The sequence below is a fragment of the Choloepus didactylus genome, chromosome 27, assembly GCF_015220235.1.
Source record: "Choloepus didactylus isolate mChoDid1 chromosome 27, mChoDid1.pri, whole genome shotgun sequence".
NCBI lineage: Eukaryota > Metazoa > Chordata > Mammalia > Pilosa > Megalonychidae > Choloepus > Choloepus didactylus.
This window is the reverse complement of record NC_051333.1, coordinates 16,511,077-16,532,398: the sequence shown is the minus strand read 5'-3', so window position 1 is coordinate 16,532,398 and position 21,322 is coordinate 16,511,077. Positions and strand designations below refer to the sequence as shown.

Genomic DNA, 21,322 nt, shown 5'->3' with positions numbered 1-21,322 from the left:
TCATGGAAGAAACACCTCCCACATCCCCAGAACAAAGACTGTGGAGAAAAATCTAAGGGCAGGGCTAAAGAGACCGCTGTGCCTCCAGTTGATCAGTGTCAGCCTGGAAAGCTCTGGCTCAGCTCCTGGATCCCGCATGCATGGGAGTTCAGTGTGCCTTGGGCAAGGGGTGGGTGGTACACCAGGAGCTTGGTGGGACCATGCAGAGCAGCAGTTACCAGGAAGACTGCAGCTGCTGAGCTGTTTCTGCTCTGTTGCAGAGACAGTGCTCCACCCTGATTTCTTGGAGCTGGGGAATTTCTCTTGGCAGTTTGCTGGGCCCGGGGTAGAGATTTGGGACCTTTAGAATTTGGCTGTGAGGCTGAGGAGCCTTGCAGCTAATGGCTTTGGAGTCACACTGCAGGGAACCGTGTCTTGACTCCACCCTATACTAACTGTGTGACCATGGGCAGGTGACTTTACCTCTCTGAGCCTCAAGCTCTTCATTTTTAAAATACTTACTTCATTGAGGTGTGTGTGTGTATATAAGGGGCTAGTTCACTGAGGTCATTTTACGTTAAGTGTTTAGCCCGGAGCCTAGCAAGCTGTGAGTGCTTAGTCCACAGAGGGATTACATCATGAGAGGCAGTGTAATGAAGTGGTTACATCAGGGCCTCTGGAGCCACCACTTGCAGCTGTGTGGCCTTGGGCTGGTGGCTGGCAGCTCTGTGTTTCTGTTTCCTCCTCCTAACACAAGGATAATGATAGGCCCTACCTCACAAGGACGCTGTGAGTCAGTACCCGTGAAGCGTTTAGCTCAGGACCTGGTATCCCGAGTGAGCCCCACAAGCATTAGCTGACATGAGGATAGTGAGTAATTAAGAATGTGGACCTGAGGCCTACACCCGGTGAGGAGAAACCTTGCCCAGAAGCATGTTAAGTATAGATTGGTCTTAGTTTAAACTAAATTTAAATTCCAGTTCTGCCGGCCAACTCCTCTTTGGGCCTGAGAGACAGGGATGTGAGCTCAGTTTGGAGGGGCTCTTTTCCTTCTTACTGGGGAGAGTTGGTTTCCCAGAACAGAATAACGCGGTCTGAAAAGCGACAATGAAGAAGCCAGATGGTGCAGTTGCAACAGGACCTCGTAAGAAAGGAAAGTTCCATTCAGCTTCCCTCATGTGGTAACTCCACAGTCAGAGTGAGCACTGGAACTCGGCAGACCCGAGGCCCTGGCGTCCCAGCCACAAGACTCTGGGCAAGTGCCTCCGACTCGCTTGGTATCAGGGTGAGGCAAGGTGCTGGGCACAGTTCCCGGCACAGAATCGGCACTTGGTCAGGGCCGGCTGTCATCATAGGGTAGGTAGGTGCTGGGGGACAGGCCCCAGAGCAGTTACTGGGCTCAAACTCTGGCTGTGAGATCTGGAGCAAGTGACTTAACCCCTCTGTGCCTCACTTTCCCCATCTGTGAAACAAGGATGCTACTACCCACTGCACATGGGACTAAGTTGAGGAGCCCGAGTTAATCTATGTAAAGCCCTTAAAACAGCACCTGGCATAGGGAAAGTCTTCAGTGCCTTTCTTGAAAGCGTTCTGGGAGAACAGAGCCCTCATGGGGGGAATTTGGAGGAGGCCTTGGCCTCTGGAGGACTTGTTCAGAGCTAGCATTTGAGTCTTTGTGTTTCTAGAATGTATGTGAAAGAGAATGTGCAAAGGAGAGGTGAGGAGCCTGCTGGCTGGGTGTGCTTTCTCATTGCCATGGGGACAGTTTTCCCAAGGGCAGATCATTCCCTGGGTAAACACTTTAAAGTGAGTAAACACTTTAAACATTTTGATCGTTGTACTTTTATTTTGATGTTTATCAGGAAAAACATTTAAATGGCACATCAAACCAAGTATTCCATAGCTACTTCTACTTTGGGTGAAGCTAAAGTTAGTATTAAAGCCAAAAATAAAAGCAAGTATAGTTAAAGAAAAGTGCAAAGTGAGTAATAGCAGAGGTAACACGAGGCAGCGACAAACCTGCTGGTGCGTATAGATCATAATCAAGAGACGCCGGATAGGAGAAATGGGGCTGGGCTGGACTTTGCTTGTGTGTTTCAGCCATGGAGAGGCTGCAACCCCCTCGGGAGGCTGCTGAGCTGCTGGTTGCCTTTGTCTGTCCCTCTCTTCAGTGGCTGTTTAATGCAGCCACCTCAGAGTAGGGCAGTGGCCCTGACAGCTGTAGTTCCTTTCATGAGAGGTGGCGGGCAGCAAATAAATGAAACAAGCATTTGCTGCTGGCGCCTTCTTTCCCTGCAGTGGGCTGGCCCGGGCAGGAGGAAGGTGCAGGGCATGGAAGCTGTCATGTGGCCTTGAGCAGCTCAGCGTCTGATGGTGATAATGGTATAATTTTTAACCAACATGGAATGAGTGCCACTATTGTGCCAAGCACTTCCCTTGCATGATAGCATTGAATCCTCATAAGAAGTCTGTGAGGTTGTCTGTCAGTGGTTGGGACACAGTGGGCTGCAGGTGACAAGATGCCTTCAAATCTTGCCTGAGCAGTGAAGATGATTTATTATCTCATTGCAAATCGTCTGGAGGAGAAAAGCTCAAGGGTTGATGCAGAGGCTCAGTGACACCTTTGAGCAGCAGATTCTTTGCCATTCCGTTTCTCACACACACACACGCACACACACACACACACAGCCCCCTGCAAGTACAGACTGATTGTCCTGATGTTGGCTGTTACATGGTCACGAGATGGCTGCCCCAGCCTCATCACATCCTTTACGTAGCATCCCAAACAGAGAGGAAGGGATGGGGGAAAGATTTTCTTTTTCTACACCTGTCCTTTTGGAAGGGAGTATGTTCCCATAAACACCCCCACCCCCAGCAGGCTTCCCTGTATGTCTCAGTGGCCATAGAGGAGCCAGTGGCTGCCCCTAGCTGCAGGGGAGGCTGAGAAACAAGTGTCTCCGACATGGGGGGCAAGCAAGAGACAGGGGCTGGGAATAGCTATAAGCTACCCAACCAAGTGTCTGCTGCAGGCGGCTACTATTACTGTCCCCCTGTACAGAGGAGAAAAGTCAAGGATCAGAGAGAGAAAATGGCTTGCCCAGGATGTCATAGAGCTTGTAGAGGCAGAGCGGGGATTTGAACCCCGTCTTTCCTCCTGCAGGGCTGTGCTCCTAACTCCCGTATGGTACTGCCTTCCCAGTAGGAGACACCCAGATGGCCAGAGTGCAGCATGATGAGCAGGAGCCCTGAGAGCTGCGGGAACACAGAAGAAAGGGGATTCTGTTTGGGCAGGGTCAGGGAGCACTAGAGAGAAGAGGAGTGATTGGGCTGGACTTTGAGAGGTGAGTAGGCGTCCTGCTGCGTGTGCAGGGAAATGGTGTGAGGAAGGTGGGTCCCAGGCAGAGGGAACCAAATGAACAAAAGGTGGGGGGAGGTGTGTGCTGGGTGGCTTAATCAAGGCTCTTTTGGTTGTAAGATGAATTTGTTGTCACTGGAAGTCAAGAGGAGGGGAGCTGCAGACAAACTCTATCGGGGGACTCAGATGTATCATTGAGGCTGTTTCTCCCTCGTCCTGCTTGGCTCCACTGTGCAGGCAGGCTGGATCCAGGTGCAAATCCTAGTTTATCAACCCAGTGGAGAGAATACTTCTTATCCTCTTTAGACTAGGCCCAGGGAAGACCCTAACTGGATAGTATGGGACATGTGCCCGTCCCTGACGATGGTGTTTGGGGCTGGGGGAAGGACGAGCACAGTGAGCCACACCTTCCCCTGGTGGAGAAGTGGGTCCTGAAGGTCAAAAGCGAGATGCTGAGTACATAGCACGGATCTACTACTACCTGTGCAACCTTCAGCAGGGTTTGGGGCGGATTCCACATAGCAGGCATTCACCCGTATGGTTAGGGAGTGCTCTGTGGAACCTAGAGCCGTGGCCTCCCAAGTGGAAGGCTGGAAATGGTCCCTTGCAGGACCTGGTATTACCATTTAATCCAGACCGCCTGGGTGCAAATCCCAGCTCTGGCATCTGAGAACTGTGTAGCCCTGGGCATGTGACTTTACCTCTCAGTGCCTCAGCTTCCGCATCTGTACCAGGGGAGAACTACTTAGAACAGTGCCAGGCACATGGCAGACATCAGTAAGTAGTTTTTTGATGAGTGCGTGAGTGGAATATCTGAGTCAGAAGGTACGTGTGATTGGAAGACCTTTTGGGATTTGTATTGCCAAAAGGCCCTCCAGAAAGGCATTGTTCCATCCGCAGAAGCTGAGGTGACCCATTTCCCTGTTCCTTCTTCAGGACTGGGTCTTTTCTTCTAGGAAAAAATTCGTTGTCCTTTTGATTGGACACAAAACCAGCCTAATATTGTGGGCATGTAAGAAAATGTCCTTTTTTTTCAGAGCTGCAAACTGAAATGTGTAAAGGTTAACTGACATGATGTTTGTGGTTTGCTCTAAAATACTTCAGCAAGAAGGAAAAGGGGAAGAAAAGGAATAAATAGAAATAGGTGAGGCTAATGTAACAATTTTGATACTTGTAAAATCTGGGTTTGAGTACATGGGGTCGGGTGAGGGTGAGGGGTTCATTGTACCTTTCTATGTTTCAAAAAATGTTAATACAACAGCACTATCATCACTTCCAAAACACACACAAAAGAAGCCTCGAAATCCTGAAGTGGTGAAAAGTTCCCGAATTTCCTGCTGCACCCTGGCAGTTTGGAGGGCTCTGGACCCAGGCCTTGCAGCCCACTGTTCTCCTGGTCCTTCTCTCCTCAGATCCTTTTGGCTCAGAAGCTGGAAGACTGGTAGCCATTCCTCATCTCTTTCTATGAACAGGGCATTCATCCACCTTTTCTGGAAATGGTGGTTTTTCCTTCACACCCCAGAAGGGAGGGCCAAACTTCTGGGACCACCACCTCTCTGCCACCACCGCCACCACCATGGTGGTGGGCCTGGTTTTGCTGTGGGATAGAGAAGCCATGAGTGGTTTTTCTCCCAAGGATTTGGCAAAATGTAACTGACCAGTCCTCCACAGCAACCAAAAACTGACTGCAGCCCCACTAATCTTCTGAACATATAAGTGCTTGCCCAGCCCTGCCTAACAGCAGCCACCTTTCGTCCTTTTTCACATGTAAATAGGTGGTGGGCTGCCATTTTCCCAGAGCTTGACATATTTTCCATCCCACTGCCCTGTGGAAGTTAAGGAAGGGGCCTTCGCATTTCTTCCTGGGCCTGGGTGAGTTACCATCAGTTGAGCCAGGAACTGACCCCAGGTGCCCTCCAGAAAGGTCATTGTTTAAAAATGTGTCATGGGCAGCCCAACAGGAGACCCACGTGGGGATGTGGTCAGCTGTAGCTTCCAGCTGTCCTGCTTTTGCTGAATTACAGCAATTTCTCATTTCCTTTAGGAAACAGAATGAGTCTGGAGAGAATTATGAATAATCCTGATGACAGACCTGGTAATAGGGACATTGGGAACCTTGCCCTAAAGCTCATAGTTGGTGTCATTTTTGCCAGGGTCTTGAGCAGTGTGAACATGGGGCCGGATGGCCTGGGTTCAAATCCCAGCAGTACCACTTACTGTCCATGTGACCTTGGGAAAGTCACTCAGCCTTTCTGTGACTTAGTTTCCCCATCTGTAAAATGATTATAGTACCTGCCTCATAGGGTTGTAAGGATTAAATTAGATAGTACTTGTAAAGAGTTTAAAACTGTCTCTTCTATAGTAGTTACTCAGTTAATATTTGGCTGGGGCAATTTTTATTATTTTGGTGATGCACAGATAGGGTTGAGAACAGCTGATCTACATATAGTAGGGTTTCGGTTGGAAGCAGAAATTGGAGGAGAGGAAGAAGGAAGCTTCCTTCTACCTGAATGATTTGTAGTTTGGAGAAAATAGGCTTAATTTGGCCATTTAAAGATTTTTTTTTACTTCATGTTCAAAATCTCCTAGAAAAACAGAGGTGAAAGTACTTTGAAGAGAGGGATATCTCTCTCTCCCCTTTTCTGTATACATCCTCACAGTGAAAAAAGACAGGAAAGAAATGAACCAGCATCTTTACAATGTTAACCTTTGGTGGGAAGACAGTGGGTAATTTTATATTCTTCTTTAGGTATTTCTTTATTATTATTATTTTTTAATTTTCCAAGTTTTTAATATATACCATTTTCATAAACAGGAAAAAATATTTGAAAGGGTAAGAAATCACATGAGCTCTGGCTTCTGGGGAGGCTGGGTGGAATTAGCCCAGAATGCAGCTGCAATTTAATGTTTGAGTGTCCCAAGAAGCCCTTGCCCCAGCCTTCCTTGCTGAGGTATACTTGAGCCCCGTGAAATTTCTACTCAGAACATTTTTGTTATCTAAACCAACTCCGCCACATCCACCCCTCCCCTTGCCTAGCCTTGTTTTCAGGTACTTGTGTTCTCTCCCATCCTGCTCTTGAGATGAAAAAACCCAAATTCTTTGTGGATCTCATCTGGAGAAGGAACCTCATTTGAAATTGGACACAACCATAGTACCTCAGGAGGTGTCCTGCACTCTCAGCTCACTGCCATGTACACACCAGTGCTTAGGTGTTAGCTAAAGCTAGAAATAACAGTGAATTTGGGATCAGGCCAGTTAGTTTATTCTGTAAACATCGATCTAGGGTGTCCTCTGGGCCCAGGCAGTGAGCAAGGCAGACAGCCCCTCCCTTGCTGAGCCCGCAGGCAGGAAGGGAGAAAACAAGGAATAAGAGCTGCCCAGATGAGTACTGTGTTTTAAGTGTCCTGAAAAAGGATCCGTTTTTTTTTTTTTTTTTTTGAGCTGCAGAACAGGGGCTTCCCAGAGGGCTCCCCCAAAGAAGTGAAGTTTTAAATATTTTGGGTGTGAATGGAAAAACTAAAGTTGGTGTACATCCCTAGATAAGCCTCGCTTCTGAACATTTCCAGCTGTGGGCAGGGATCTCTGGATGGGCGTTGCCATGGAAGCATCTTCCAGTTCTCACTTCCTGACTGAGTTTATTCCTGAGTTTGCCGTGCTGGTGCCAGTTCCCAGCTGTAAATGCAAACCGTGGTGGGGTCCCTTCTTCCTGCTGCCTCAGAGCTGCACAGAGAGCGGATGTGGCTGGAAGCCAGCCCGGGAGCCCAGCCTCCTCGCGACAGTCACTTGTGGGACCTGCCACATCGTGGCTTCTCTCAGTTCGGGCTCGCTTTCCTTTGTCCTCCTGTGGGACTGTGCCAGCAGGCCCCAGCTTATGTTTTGAAACTTTAAACCTGGCTTGTTTTTGATGGAGAAATGAGTTCATGAGGGCTTCCTCCACCACCCCACCCTTGGAGAAGTTGAGTCAAATCCCTTTCATTCAGACACGCCTCAACCCCCACCCTCACCCCCCCTGATGCCAGATTTGACACCCGTTCTGACAGAAACTGGGCTGGGTGCTCTTTGGGACTGTTTGTGTAGAAAGAATTTGCCGACTTGAACAAAAGAACTGCAAACAAGATGGGGGTGGGGTGGGGGTATAGCTAATTCCTGATTTAGAGAGCTTTTCACTACTCTTCAGTGCTTTAGAAGAATAATCACTAACGTGTTGAGAGTTTACAGTGTGCTAGGTAAACCATTTTTAATCCCCTTAACCCATTTTAGAGTTTATTATTATCCCCATTTCACAGCTGGGGAAACTGTGGCAGGGCAGTTATGTCACCGGCCAAATTGCTACACTGCTCTCATAGATAACCTTGAGTTCATTAGGCCTGTCGTGTTACATCAATGAGGCCAGCTTAAGCAGAAAAGGGAGATTTAACCAGAGACTGCCAAGATGGCCCAGAAAACGGAAGCAGGGCCTCTGGAAGGACTATGTACCGGTCAGTTACTTGGTTGCAGTTACTATGTACTGGTCAGTTACTTGGTAAGAGAAACACCAACTCAAAGGGACATAAACCCTGGGGGAAGGGCTTGGCTCAGGCAACTGGAAAGCCCAGAGGTGGTCATGCTTCTGGGCTGGTTGGTCCAGGAATTCTGGTATCACCAGTGACCCACTTTCTTTCTGTTGCTCTGTTCTTCCCCCTCATGCCAGTGTCAGCTTCAAAACTGGTTCCCCTCGAGGAAACAGCCCAGGCTTATGCCTCCTCATCCCTGTCCAAGAAATAGAGAGGGTATCTGTCCCCAACCATAATACACAATTCCCGAGCTCCTCTCCGATTGGACTCGCCTAGGTCATGGGACCTTCCTGAACCAGTTACTGTGACAGGGGGATGGGGTCACACCAGGTGGCTGATTACTCCCCCAAATCCACTCAGAGGGGAGGGGCAGAGTGGGCACTGGGAAGCAACCAGCATGTGGAGTGGAACCAAAAGGCAAATGCCACTATCAGGATTCTCTTCCTCTCCACTTTGTTTTCCCTGTTTGTCTGCTTTATTCATTTCCACATACTCCTATTCTGTCTTTCCCCTGCTGGTTGGGAAACCTGACCATCCACCAACCCAAGGTGTGCACTGTGCAGTAGAAGCTCAGAAAAAGAGAATAAGCCTGCTGTTTTCTTAGCCCAAGTCCAGAACAGCACAGGGAAGGACCTCACTGGCCCAGCTTCGTCAGCCAGCTCCCTCTGGACTGATTAACCATGGCCAGGGGTCGGGGTGTCCTTTGTGGTAGGCCCAGCCGAGGTTAGAGGCTCCTCCTGGGTCAGTCAGCGGTAGGCAGGCGTGGAGTCATTCCCTCTGTTCCTGCCTGGGTGCCCATTTTGCCCCCTTAGCAGGTCCTCTGACCTGGAAGCCTTTAAAGCAGGACCTGGACCCCTGAGGACAGATTGGGCTATACTTCTTGACCAGTGACACTGAAACCTCATTTCATTCCAGAACTGCTAGAAAATGAGGCATGTGCCCTAGTGCATTTTCCATTCTCCTGAAGCGGTCCCCTACGGAGAGGCCAAGTCTTCAGTGTGGCCTACTAGGCCCAGTGCAGTGTGGCCCTGCCTGCCAACCCCCCCAACTTCATCCCACGCCCTCCCCTCCCTCAGCTCTCTTCCCTCTTAGCCATTCCTTTAAGAGCCACACACCTCTCTTGTTCTCTACTCAAGTCCTTTGTTCCCTGTTCCTTCGTGAAACGGAGATGACATCAACACTGGGCTCAGAGGGCTGTTGTAGGGATTCCACGAGTTCACTCCTGCTAACTCCTCTTTCTGATCTCTCCTTAAACATCACTCCAGGGGGCCTGTCCTGACTGCCTCCACCACCTTTCTTCCCAGAACCGCTCAGCTTACATCCATTGTAATGTCAGCTCCAAGAAGGAAGGGACCGAGTCTGCTTTGCTAAAGTTGTAAAGTCTTCTGTAGAACATTCCGTGTACGGAACTTTGCCGAGTGAGTGAATGAAGTGATAGGAATAACAGTAATACAGTAGCTCTCTTGTGAGTGGCTACCTTAGAGTAGACACAGTACTAAGCGCTTTTACATACAAAACCTTGAAATGATTGTTCTCATTTAACTTTTGTAATAATGGTGATAGTAATTTATTGAACAATGAGTGTCATCCATCATTTTCAGTCCTTTATGTGTGTCATCTCGTGGAATCCCTACAACAGCCCTTTGAGTCCAGTGTTGATGTCATCTCTGTTTTACAGTTGGAGGAAAATGGACCACAGAGAGTTTAAGTGACTTGCCCAAATCGCACAGCCAGGAAGTAGCAAAGCTGGGATTCCAGCTCAGTCTGTCTAATTGCTATCCTGCCCCACCCCACCCCCACGTTGATGGTGACACAGTCCTAGAAAGCTTAAGTAATTTGACCAAGGCCACAAAGATAGTAGGTGGTAGAGCTGCCCTAAATAAGAACTAATATTTAAACCTCAGTTATTTTTGTGGGATTGAGTTACATACCATCTTGCTGTATATATGCATATGTATTTCTTATCTATTTCTATAATGTTAATTTTACCTGTCTTTTGAGTTGGTCATCTATTCAAAGGTTAAAATTTTTAAAGTATATGCAGTGAAAAGTCTCCTTCTCATCCCTGATCCCCTGCTCCTCATCTCCCCCTCCCCAGAGGCTGTTACCGGTTTTCCATTTACGGATTGTCCTTCCAGAGATGAGCATACATGCAATAACCATATTTACTGCTCCCAGAATGTATTTTGCTTCTCCTTAATGTTATTCCCGATCAGTCCACACGTTCCTCTAGGAGGTTCCATGTTTCTCTGCTATCCTGAGGCCAGGTTCGGAGTTTCCATCCCTATGCTTGCCTCCTGGTGCCAGCCAGGGCCCACTCCCCACCCCCAGCATTGTTCCTGCCTCGTTTGCTGTCTGTAATCCAGGCTGGTGTTGTTGCCAGGATTGCCAAATTCTTGGAAACTCTCACCTCAGCAAAAATCCATGAGACTCTGAATGAGGGTAGTATGATCTCCACAGCCTTGAAAAGGCATAGTGAGGTGGGTCAGATCCCAGGTTCAAATCCCGTGTTGCTACCCACTAGCCGGGTCAACGTTAAATAATTATCTCTTGACTCTTCTGAGTGTTTGTTTCCTTAGCTGGGAAATGGGTGTGAGAAAGGATGCAGATTTAGTGAATTTATGCGTGTAAAGAATGGAGCATGGTTCCTGGCACACAGTTATAAGTGCTTCTGTACATGCCACAAGTTGGTGTGCTGTGCTGGCTTCCCCAGTGAACATGGCTCCAGAATCTGACCTGAGAGCATGTTGGGTTTCCAGACCGAACACAGGAATATTTCATTCCTGAGCAGATGTCCTTGGTTCAAGCTGACCTGTCCCATTAGGACTGAGAACAGCAACAAGCAGCCAGGGGTCACACAAGCACATGCAGGTCCCTCTGCTTGGAACCTCTTCCCCATCCTTGTTCACCTGCCGGCTCTTGCTCTTCCTGCAGAGCTCCACTGAAATGACCCTTCCTGACTCCCACACCAGGTCAACGCCCCCTCCCTATTATACGCTTGCACATTGGCCAGTGTCCTGGACTCCTCCTTCATGGCCTAAATTACACTGATGGTTAAACGGTTCATTTGGAATGAGTTGTTGAATGCTTATTTCCTCTCAAAGAAGGTGTATACCATTTACTCATTTGCAGACATTTATTGGCCATCTGCTCTGGTCTGTATGATGTTGGGGACACAGTGGCCTCAGGCCCTGTCCTCCCAGACTTACCGTCCATGGGAAGAGACAGACTTGTCCCCAGACAGTGACAGCCCTGAGCAGTCAGGACTATGAATGGGAAAATAGAGTCATAAGGGTCAGGGCAGGGCTGGGGAGGGACAGGCAGAGGGGTCAGGACTGTGAATAGTTCAGTTAAGAATTACACTCTGGAGACAGGCTGGCTGGATAGAGCCCTGGCTCCCCTGTTACCTGCTGTTTGGTCTTGGGTAAATTACTCTACCTCTCTGAGCTTCAGTGGCCTCACCTATAATACAGGAGTAATAATAATAATGATAATAATGCCCCCCCTCCTGGGGTGGTTGGAAGTATTCATTGAGATTATGCTGAACCCAGGGTGGGTCTCATGGGATCTGTTTCTATGCACATAGAAATGTGTCTACACACAATTTGCTTTTTTTCAGTCACTGAAAAGTCATAGATATTTATGGCGCTATCTTATTTTTCTAACTGCTGCAAGAGCATTCATTTAGCCAAATATTTTCTGAACATCCTGTAGGCATCAGGCACTGTTCCAGGAGCTGGGGAGATACAGTTGTGAACAAGATGAGGCTCCTGTAACCCATAGAGTTTATGTTCTCTTTGGCAAGACAGATAATAACACAAAAAATAGCAGCAGTGATAAATGCACTGCAAGGAATGAAAATAGCGTGAAATAGGGGCCCCTTGAAAAAGGTGATCAGGGAAGGCCTCCTTGAGGAGGGGACAGTTGCAGGGCAGGGAAGAAGGCAGCCTTGAGAATAGCTAAAGCCAAAATGTGCAAAGGCCCTGGGGCAGGAGTAAGCTTAGAAGGGAAAGAACAGTGTGGCAGGAGCATTTGGGTGATTGGTAGAGAGTGGGAGGAATTGAGGTCTGAGAGTGGTCCTGAGGTCAGACCATACAGGGCCTTGTGGCACTAGGAAGGAGTTTGGATGTTATTTTAAGCAGGATTGTGCTGTTGAAGAATTTTACACAGGAGAGTAGCCTGATGTGATTCCCTGTTTGTTTTGATCCCTTTGGCTGTGTGTGAAGAGTGCATCTAGGAAGTCAAGAGTGGACTCAGGTGGACAGAGGGGGATCTCATGGAGCTGTCCAAGGGAAAGATGATGTTGGTGGCTTGGCCTAGGAAGAGGAGATGGAGAATAAGGATTGGATTCAGGGTATGTTTTGGCGTAAGTGGCAAACAGAACTTGCTAATGGACTTGCAGTGGAGGATGAGGGAAGGAGAGGCACAAAAGATTCTGTTGCGTGGCTGCATTGGAATTTGTTGGCTGATCCCTGGTGATGGACCCTCAGGCTCTCTCCCGTTTTTCCCGCTCACAGAGGCTGCTGCAGCGGACACCTATGCACACACATCCTTGCTAAGCTGAGTTTTGAAGGATCAAAGACAAGGAAGGGCATACCAGGTAGAGGAAACTTCTCCAGCAAAGGCTGGGACCCCACTCCAGCAGCTGCATGGAGAGCTCTGCCCCAGGCTTAGCTCAGGCTGGAGTGTGGAGTGTGAGCAGTGTGGAATCTGGCTGTGGAATGGCAGGACACGCATGGCCTGATGCTGCCATCCAAATCATGTGAAATTGAGGCTGCTTTTGAGATTTCCCAGACTCTCGTGTCCCCCACCTTCCCCAGAGCTGCTTTCTCTTCTGGCCGCATCCACTCCCTCCCCTCACTCCCCCACCCGCCCAAACTAGCCTAGAGTTTCAGCCAGTGATACAGTGGCAGGTGCACTGTGCTGGAGTTTCTGCCATACTTGGGGCCCTTGCTCTGTGCATTTAGGTCAAGTTTGTTTTCCCTTTACGTGAGTCACAGTGGGGATTAAAAGACGTGTCTGGCGAGGCCTTTGGTTCTGAGCCAGCACTGGAGGATGACTGGGCCGGTAGGAAGTGAACTAGAAGGCCTCTTGTTTGTAGGAGTTGTTTCTTCCGTGTTCTTTGTCCCTTGTTCTCTGGTAGCTCTTGACTCTGGCCTTGTTCCCGAGAGTGCAGGTCCCCCAGGCAGCCTGCTGCTGCTGCAGGCCTCCTCTGCCCTTTCCGAGGAGCTGTGGGCATATGGGGCACTCGAGGCACCCAGCCAGCAAGGGCGGCTCAGCCAGCGTGAATTTAAGACAACTGTGTGATCCGCCAGCCTGGGAGGAAAGAGCCCCTGTTCCCATTTACCCTGGTCATTGGAGCCCTCAGGTCCCTGAAAACCTGGTTCTGACTTTGCTTGAGTTTCTCTGTCTTGTTGCTGAGAGGTGCTGGCTGGGCTGACTTGTCAAAATTAGCGTCTCTGGGAGTTTGCCTTCTATCTGCCCAGGGGCTGTAAAACAGGAGGAATTGTAGATCACGAGAAGGTAAAATTTGAAATGTTTCAGTTTGTACCAAGCCAAAAAAGAAAAGGGATAACCTTGAAGGAGAGAAATAGAGGGCATTAATGCTCTCAACTAAACACTCCCAAGTCACTGGAGGATGCGTGAATCATTGTGACTTCTTTAGAAGGCAGTCTGAAAAAAAATCTTTAACTTTTTTAATGAGACGTACAGGCACACGACAAAAATTTCAAATGGCAGAAAACGGTATACAGTGAAAAATAAACCTCCCTCCCCTGTCCTTGAGCACCCGGTTCCCCCTCCTATGAGGACACCTATCCCAGATGTGCCCTTCAGTGATACTCAGTATGAAAGCAAGCGTATGTTAGGCAGAAAGTTCTTACACCTTGATCTTGGAAGTTGTTTCATAATAAGATTTTCCTTTTTCAACAGGTGTATAATGTTCCATAATAGGCTATGACCCAGCACTGCCCCTCCTGAAAACCTACCCTACAGAAATAATAGCCCCAATACAAAAGGATATTATTGCAACATTGCTTGCAGTGGCCAAAAAAAAAACAAAACAAAAACAAAAACAAAAAAACCCCACAAAACAAAAACCAAACACTGAAAATAAAATAAATGCCTACTTTTCAGGGAATGATTGAATAAAATATGGCCCAAAAGAATGGGTAAGAGCACTACTAGTTGATTTGGAGGCACTTCTGTGATATATATATAGGGGTAAAGCAAGATGCAGGGACGTATATATACTCTGTGATATATAGAGAGGTAAAGTAAGATGCAAGAATTATATATGATACAATCCTGTGTATGTAAAATACAATGTATATACGTATCTGTATTGCGTTTGGGGAATGGATATTCTCCATTCTCCTCCATGTTGCATGACCCACTTAGCTCTATATTCTGTGTGGGAGACATAACAGCATCTTCAGTTGTGGTGAAAACAAACCTCCCATGTTAGACAATGTTAGAGACCCACCTTGGAGGACACTCAGGCCCACAGGTGAAGAGCCCATGGTGTTGGTGTTGAGCCTTCTTCAGAGCAGGAGAGGCTAATGTGTTCTGGTACTGTGTGCTGTGGCATTTGGAACTGATCCTGACAAGCAATTGGACCTACCTCCTAGCTGATCCATAGAATGAAAAAAGCTCAGAGTATGGCCATCTGTGCAGAGCTCACGCTGCCACCAGGTCTGCCGCCTGTGAGGATAGCACAGAGGAATTACGGGAACAATGAAGACACAGGTCTCAGGTTGTGATCCAGGTGAAGCTTGGTGGGGCAGATATTGGCAGTGATTTCCCTCATGTGCACCCCAAGCCCACCACAGAGTCATCCAATGGGATGCTTCTCACACCATCTCCTAAAAAAGATGAGTCCTGTTGCTGGGGTAGTGGACCTGGAGGAAGGCTCTGTCTGGATGGGGCCCTGTCTGCACTGTGGTTCTGTGATTATGGTGCCCCAGAAGTTGTTCCCTACAGGGAGTCTGCCTCCCCTCTCCTTACTGTCCTACCTCTGGTTCCAGGGTTCTGGTGTTGCCCTCAGAATGGACGTGGCTGCCGATGGGTTGGTCCTTGTGACGCCTTCAGGTCATGACTTCTCTTCTGCTGGACTTCCCTTGCAGTGGCTGTTTTTTGAAGGAAGAGGTGTATGGGTCAAGTTGGGACTTTTCCCAACCTCTGGCTAGTACACATTTATTTATTCACAGTGCTTTCTGTACCCTCTTAGCTGCATCCCTCCGCCTTTCCTGCTCCCTCCAAAAAGAAAGCAAGATGATTTGTGTGATGCATGTCTTTTGTTTCCTGTCCTATAAGGTTGTTTCATCAGAAGTGAGAACTCACTTCTCACTGGCTTATCTATTCCTGTGCCCCCCTCAGAGAAGAAACGACTTAGCTGTTATTGACTCAGCGCTTTATCTTGCTTCGGGTGTGTAGTGGCCATTGGGATTTCCTCTTTGCATCTTTCAGGATCCTGGAGCAAAACAGAGGGTGGCTCCTGTGTAGGGATGTTGATGAACATTTGCTGAAGGCCCTATTTACAGAGGTATGGGCAGGTTAAGAAAACCAACGAGGGGTGGTAATGCACCGCAGGACTAGCAACAGCTGCCTTCTGACCAGGAGTGGAAGCAGACCTGGATGGAGCTGACTCTTTGGGCAGCTGAGGGGAGACATAGAAGAAACTGGATCCTTGATGGATTCAGGCTGGGGCAACAGAACCAGTCCATCGTGTCTCTGGACTCAGGGCTGACAACATAATTTGCAGGACCCAGTGCAACATGAAAATACAGGGTCCTTTACTCAGAAAGCAGGGGGAAAATGTCATCAAAGGTACTAAAATACAAGGGTTTTTGTTTTTCTTTTCTTCCACAGTCTCTCTCTCAACTTGTCATGGTGGTTTTTAATTGCTATTTGTTGTCATTCTAAAACTTTAAATTATTAGCATGAATTTTACCATTCATCTCTATATTGTGCAATGCCAGGTTTTAAATGCAAACATCAGAGCATATGTGGAATCATCAAAACCCCGTGCTTGAGATTTCCTAGCTTGTACATGCATTTGTATTTCATTTTTACCAGAACAGTTGAAATGCAGCACAAAACTAACTCAGCTGTTTTTGTTTCACTTCTTGATACGTGCACACTCTCCACCTTCAAATAAGTTAAGGGAGGACTGAGAGGAAGAACTCTAGTCTGTCCTTGCTGTCCTCTTCTTTCTGTGTCATCATTTTCAGCCTGCATGTTGGGCTAATCCAGGTAATGACACGAGTAAGAAAGGATATGATAGGATCTTGGGTGTTTCTTAGAATGCCATTGCCTTTGTGTCAAAGCAGGTTCTGGTTCTGATGGAAACATGGCCTCTCGGAGCTGTCGGCATCCCCACTTACTCATCTGTAAATGGAATACGTTACTCGCTTTGAGTCTCGCTGACCTCCCAAGCATCGTGGAGTTTGGTGCTCCTAGGTTGTTGGGAATGCTATACGTGAACGGGGCGGCAAAAAATGACAGACGTGCACAGCACATACCTTCTCTGCTCACACACATGCCCCACTGTCCCATCAGACTTCCCTTACAGAGCACAGGCTCAGAAATAAAATCGTTAATAATTTCACGATGGTGACAGCAGAGCATTAAACCAAGTATGGGGCCCTGTCCAGAGTTGTTATGTGAAATAATAAAGGTCCAACTTGAGATAGGGTCTATTGCAGCCAAACTATTGACTTAACTGACTTGGGATAATAGTGTTTAACACTTGGAATTTAAACACTTTTAGGGCCAGATATATTTTTACTTCATTATACATTCCAGTCAAAACATAATCAGTATCCTTACTTGTTCCTGGTTCTCTCCCATCCACTGGTGGAAGGTGGTCCACCTCAGTAAATGGCACCATCATCACTCAGTCTCTCAAACCAGAGAAGAAAAAAAATGTTTTTTTAACTGAGAATTCACATCGTTATTGAAAATACAAAAACATGCCCTACACAAAAGCAGGGCATTGACTTTCTTCATTTTTTTTTTTCAGTTCATTTAACAGGCATTTGGTGCACTGTTCTTGATGCTGTGCCATGAACAATTTGAATCTGGCAGGAAAAAAATGCTTTGGAAAAACTATTGTGGAGACCCTACAAGGGTTGATCTTGAATCATCCTTTTCCCTCTCACCCCCATGGCCAATCTATTGGCAAGAACTGCTAGTCCTTGACCTGAGACAGACAGACAGACAGACAGACAGACAGGCATGCATGCATACATAGATATGTATATATATTTTCACCAGTCTCCTCTCCATTCCTTTGCCCTCACCCCGGTTCTGTTCACCACCATCTCTGCCCTGTATACCACAGCAGCTGCCTCGCTGGTCTCCCTGCTTCTTCTTTTAACCCCGACAATCCATTCTCTATGCACCAGCCAAAGGGATCTCGCAAAATATAAATCAGAACACATCTTTCCCCTGCTTTCCATCATCCTTACAATAAAATCCCAAGTCCTGCCCAAAGCCCACACCGCCCTGCATGTTATGGTCCCAGTACACTTCTCCTGCATCTTATACCACTCCTTGTCTTGCCACGATGATCTAGCCACCCAGGCCTCCTTTGAGTTTCTGTCAACAGACTTATATATTCTCCTTGATCTTCTGGCATATTCTTTTCCTTTCCCACCTGTCTTTTATTGGAGACTTTATTACCAGTGTAGTAATTTGGTCTGGGTGGCCATTTGATCACTTAACTTCCGTTTTTTTAGAAATCGAGATATAATTCATATACCATAAAATTCACCCTCTTAAAGTGTGCAATACAGTGGTTTTCAGTATGTTCACAAAGTTGTGGAACCATCCCCCCCTTACCACTATCTAATTCTGGAACATTTTTCTCATCCCCCAAAGAAGCCCTATACCCTATAAGCCCTATAAGTAGTTACTCCTTATTTCTCTCTCCCCCCAGCCTGTGGCAACCATTAATCTACTTTCTGTCTCCATGGATTTGCCTCTTCTGGGTATTTTCTCTAAATGGAGTCATACAATATGTGGCCTTCTGTTTCTGGCTTCTTTCACTTAGCATAATATTTTCAAGGTTCATCCATGTTGTGACTTCCATGAGAAATCCATTCCTTTTTAAAGCTGAATAATATTCTATAGTATGAATATACCACATTTTGTTTACCTATTCATCTGTTGATGTAATTCCTGGGATATTCTTCTCCCCACTTGTCACATGACTGCCTTCTCCCTTTCCTTCAATTCTGGGCTTAAATTCACCCATGTGGTGAGGCTTTGCCTGATCACCCAGTCTAAGCTGCTGCACTTCTCTCTGTGCTCTGATGACTTCCTGCATGGTGCATCTCACCATTTGTACTTACGTATGTTTTTGTTTGCCTGCTTATTTATTTTCTCTCCCTGCTCTGGACTATAAACTTTGTAGGGGCAAGCACTCTATCTGCTGTTGTTCACTATACCTAGTACCCTGCCTAGCACAGTGCCCAGCATAGGGTACTGCTCAGTAGTTGTTGAATGGATGACTCCACATATCCAGTGTATTTCTCATTTTACCTCCTCCTAAGGCACAATGATTGCAACCCCATTCTTTGGGAATCTCTGTATCTAGTTTCCTACCTGGGATTGAGGATAAAGTGGGGATCCTAAACCATGAGGATACTTTAAATGGTGACAGGTTGCTAGAGAATTTTCTCTGCTGTAGAACTCCGCATCTGCTGCAGAACTCCGCATCTGCTGCATTTGGCTGCCAGTAGCAGAGACCAGAAAAAACAATGGTGTAAACGCAGTGGAAGGTGGTTTCTCTTGTGAGTAAAATGTCCAGAGATCGTCAGTGTGGTATGGCAGCCTCACAGGCATCCAGAAAAGCAGGATCCTTCTATCTTTCTGTTTCACCCTCCCTAGGATGTGGCTTTCATCCCGAAGGTGGCCTTATGGTCCAGTATGACTGCTGGAGTTCCAGCAGGCCCATACTCCAGGTGGGACTTGGAATGGGCAGAAAGGCATAGTCCAGCTCTTTGTATCTGCCAGGGAATTTTCCTAGAAGTCCCTCAACTTTCACTTACCTCTTATTAGCTACAGGGAAGGTTGGGAAATGTAGTCTTAGTTGAGCATCCTGAGGAGGAAGGAAGAGTTGCTACGGGTGGGAAGCTAGCATTTGCACATATATTTTCTGCTCACAGTAGCCCTGTAGCCAGCTTCTGTTCAGTGGCCTGGACCTTCAAGCCTCCTCCTTTCCCTAAGTGGCCAGAATCAAAGCAGTGATTTTCTCTGCCCGTTTGGTTGACCAGAGGATGAGATTTGGGGACTTCTCAAAAGCAATAAGAATAATGCTGTTCAATATTTGTTGAATGCTTACTACATGATAGGTCCCTCCCTAAACATTTTTCATGGTTTAATTTACTTTAATCCTCATTATACCCTATTGTTAGCCTCATTTTATAGATGAGGAAACTAAGGCACCAAGAGGTTAAGTAACCATAGAAGTTCTCACTGTTAATAATGTTTTGTGTAATGTTTTGTGTTTTTTTTCCTTCCCTTTCAAAATATTATGAATAGGAAGAGGATTAAAAAATAAAAGCCTGACCTATTTTGATTGACCACATTCTATCTTCCATCTGATTAGCTGGAATCTGGAAAGTGCTTTGTAGAGAAGCATCCAGCAGTTGAAATCACATAGACAAGCTGTTTTCACAGGAGTGCAGAAGGGGCTTAACTGTTGGCACATCTAGCAAATGGCTGGTGACAAGAGGAAAAAGGATCCACAAGCTGTGCAGTATTTCCCCAGCCTATGAGTCCAGGGCCAGCAGACCATCATGCAGTCATGCCAGTGGGCTGGGCTGGGCCTTTACAAAGATGGTCTTCCCAACTGCTCTTGGAAGTTGGAAAGGAGAAAGCAGGCTCTTCCCAATTCAAGTCCTCGAGGACTAATTCAGGCACCAACTCCTCTTTCTAGATGCCTCCGATCAGCAATGTTCAGTGGAAATCTTTGATTCTCAAAGTTCATCTGTAAAGTTGAGTCTTTTTGAGACACCTTCAGGTTCATTTTCTTCGTCAGTGGCTGTTTGCAAACTCTTCAGGATGATGGAACAGCACGTGGCTACCAAAGCATACCTGTAATAGGTGTTTCAATTAAGAATGCATTTGGCTGCAAGTACCAGAATACACAAGTGTCAGTTTCGCTTTCAACGGGGGGCCATTTTTGTCATGTAACAGTGTCTAGAGGAAGAGGGTGTGGCTCAGTAGCTTAACACAGTCAAGACTAGTGTTGCTGACTGTCTTGCCACCTCATGGCTTCAAGACGGCTGCTGCCCCCTTCCTTTCCCAGGATGCCGGGGCACCCAGAGACTTCAGCCCTTCTGCCTGACAGGCCAGTGTCCCGGAACACAGAGGGATGCTGTCAAATCCAGACATCACCTCCGCATTCCTAGAGGAAAAAAGGGAGATGGGCAAACAAAAGTCCATGTGGGTGAAGCTGTCCCTTTTCGTAAGGAGAGCAAACGCTTTCTCAGAATCCCTGAATGAGAAATTTTTTTCTACCCCAAAGTTATGAAGAAATGATCCTATGTTGTCTTTAGAAATGCTCGTGTTTTGCCTTTTGCGTTTGGGACTTTGCTCCATCTGGGTGTGTGTGGAGTGGGTGGCACTCGAGGCTGAGTCCCTGCGTTGGGGCAGCAGCATGGTTAGTGGTTAAAAGCACAAGTGTGCAGCTGGACCCACTGGTTTCAAGTCTCTTCTGGTTTCGCCACCTACTTACTGTGTGATCAGGGCAAGTTACCTCTCTGTGCCTGTTTTCTGGTCTGTTAAAAATGGGGATCCTAACAGGCCCTATTTCCCAGGGTTGTTATGAGGGTTAAATGAGATAATGGTGAAAAAACTGAGAATATTGCCTGGCATGTAGTAAAATCAACACAATAAACCTTGTGCTTCAAGCCAAAATTGAGAATTTGCAAGGCCACATGGGTCTGGGGGCTTGGCAGAGAGCCCCGGGCCCCAGTCACTGGGTGAAGTAAAGCATGTCACCGAGATTAGTATCTCTTCATCTTTACAAGAAATTGCCAAATTGCTTCTCAGAAATGTTTGTGACAATTTGCACTCCTACCAGCAGTGACTGAGCATTCCCCTCACTCTATAACCTCAGCACATTTGGTGGTGTTAGATTCTGACATTCTGACCAACCTGCTGTACGTGAAGTGGCGACTCATCGTTTTCCCTGAGCAGTTTCTCTGCAGAGGCCTGTCCGCAAGCCACTCTACCACGGAATTACCTGGACGAGGTCAGAGGCAGAATAGCCATTAGGCCCCCTGGCACAGTGAAATCCTCAGAGCTCCGTACCAAGGTGCTTATCTTCTGGGGGTGGGGTGGAGGTGGGGGTGGGGGACAAGAAATGAGGATGTGAGATCCTCAAGTTAGTGACCCAGCCTTCGCCAGATTTGTGGACTGAAC

At 47.3% G+C, this 21,322-nt stretch overlaps 1 protein-coding gene across 5 annotated transcripts in view; it reads left to right on the top strand.

Annotated features, from left to right (window-relative positions):
• The window catches only part of SIPA1L3 (signal induced proliferation associated 1 like 3), a 245,329-nt gene that overhangs the window by 73,148 nt on the left and 150,859 nt on the right, over positions 1 to 21,322 (top strand). The window contains exon 1 of one of the 5 annotated variants that reach the window (XM_037818888.1): positions 2,956 to 3,320. The exons of the other annotated variants lie outside the window; for them this stretch is intronic. The gene's annotated coding sequence lies outside the window, so the exon portion shown is untranslated. Of the gene's footprint in view, positions 1 to 2,955; positions 3,321 to 21,322 lie in introns of those variants that run through there. 5 annotated transcript variants of the gene reach the window in all.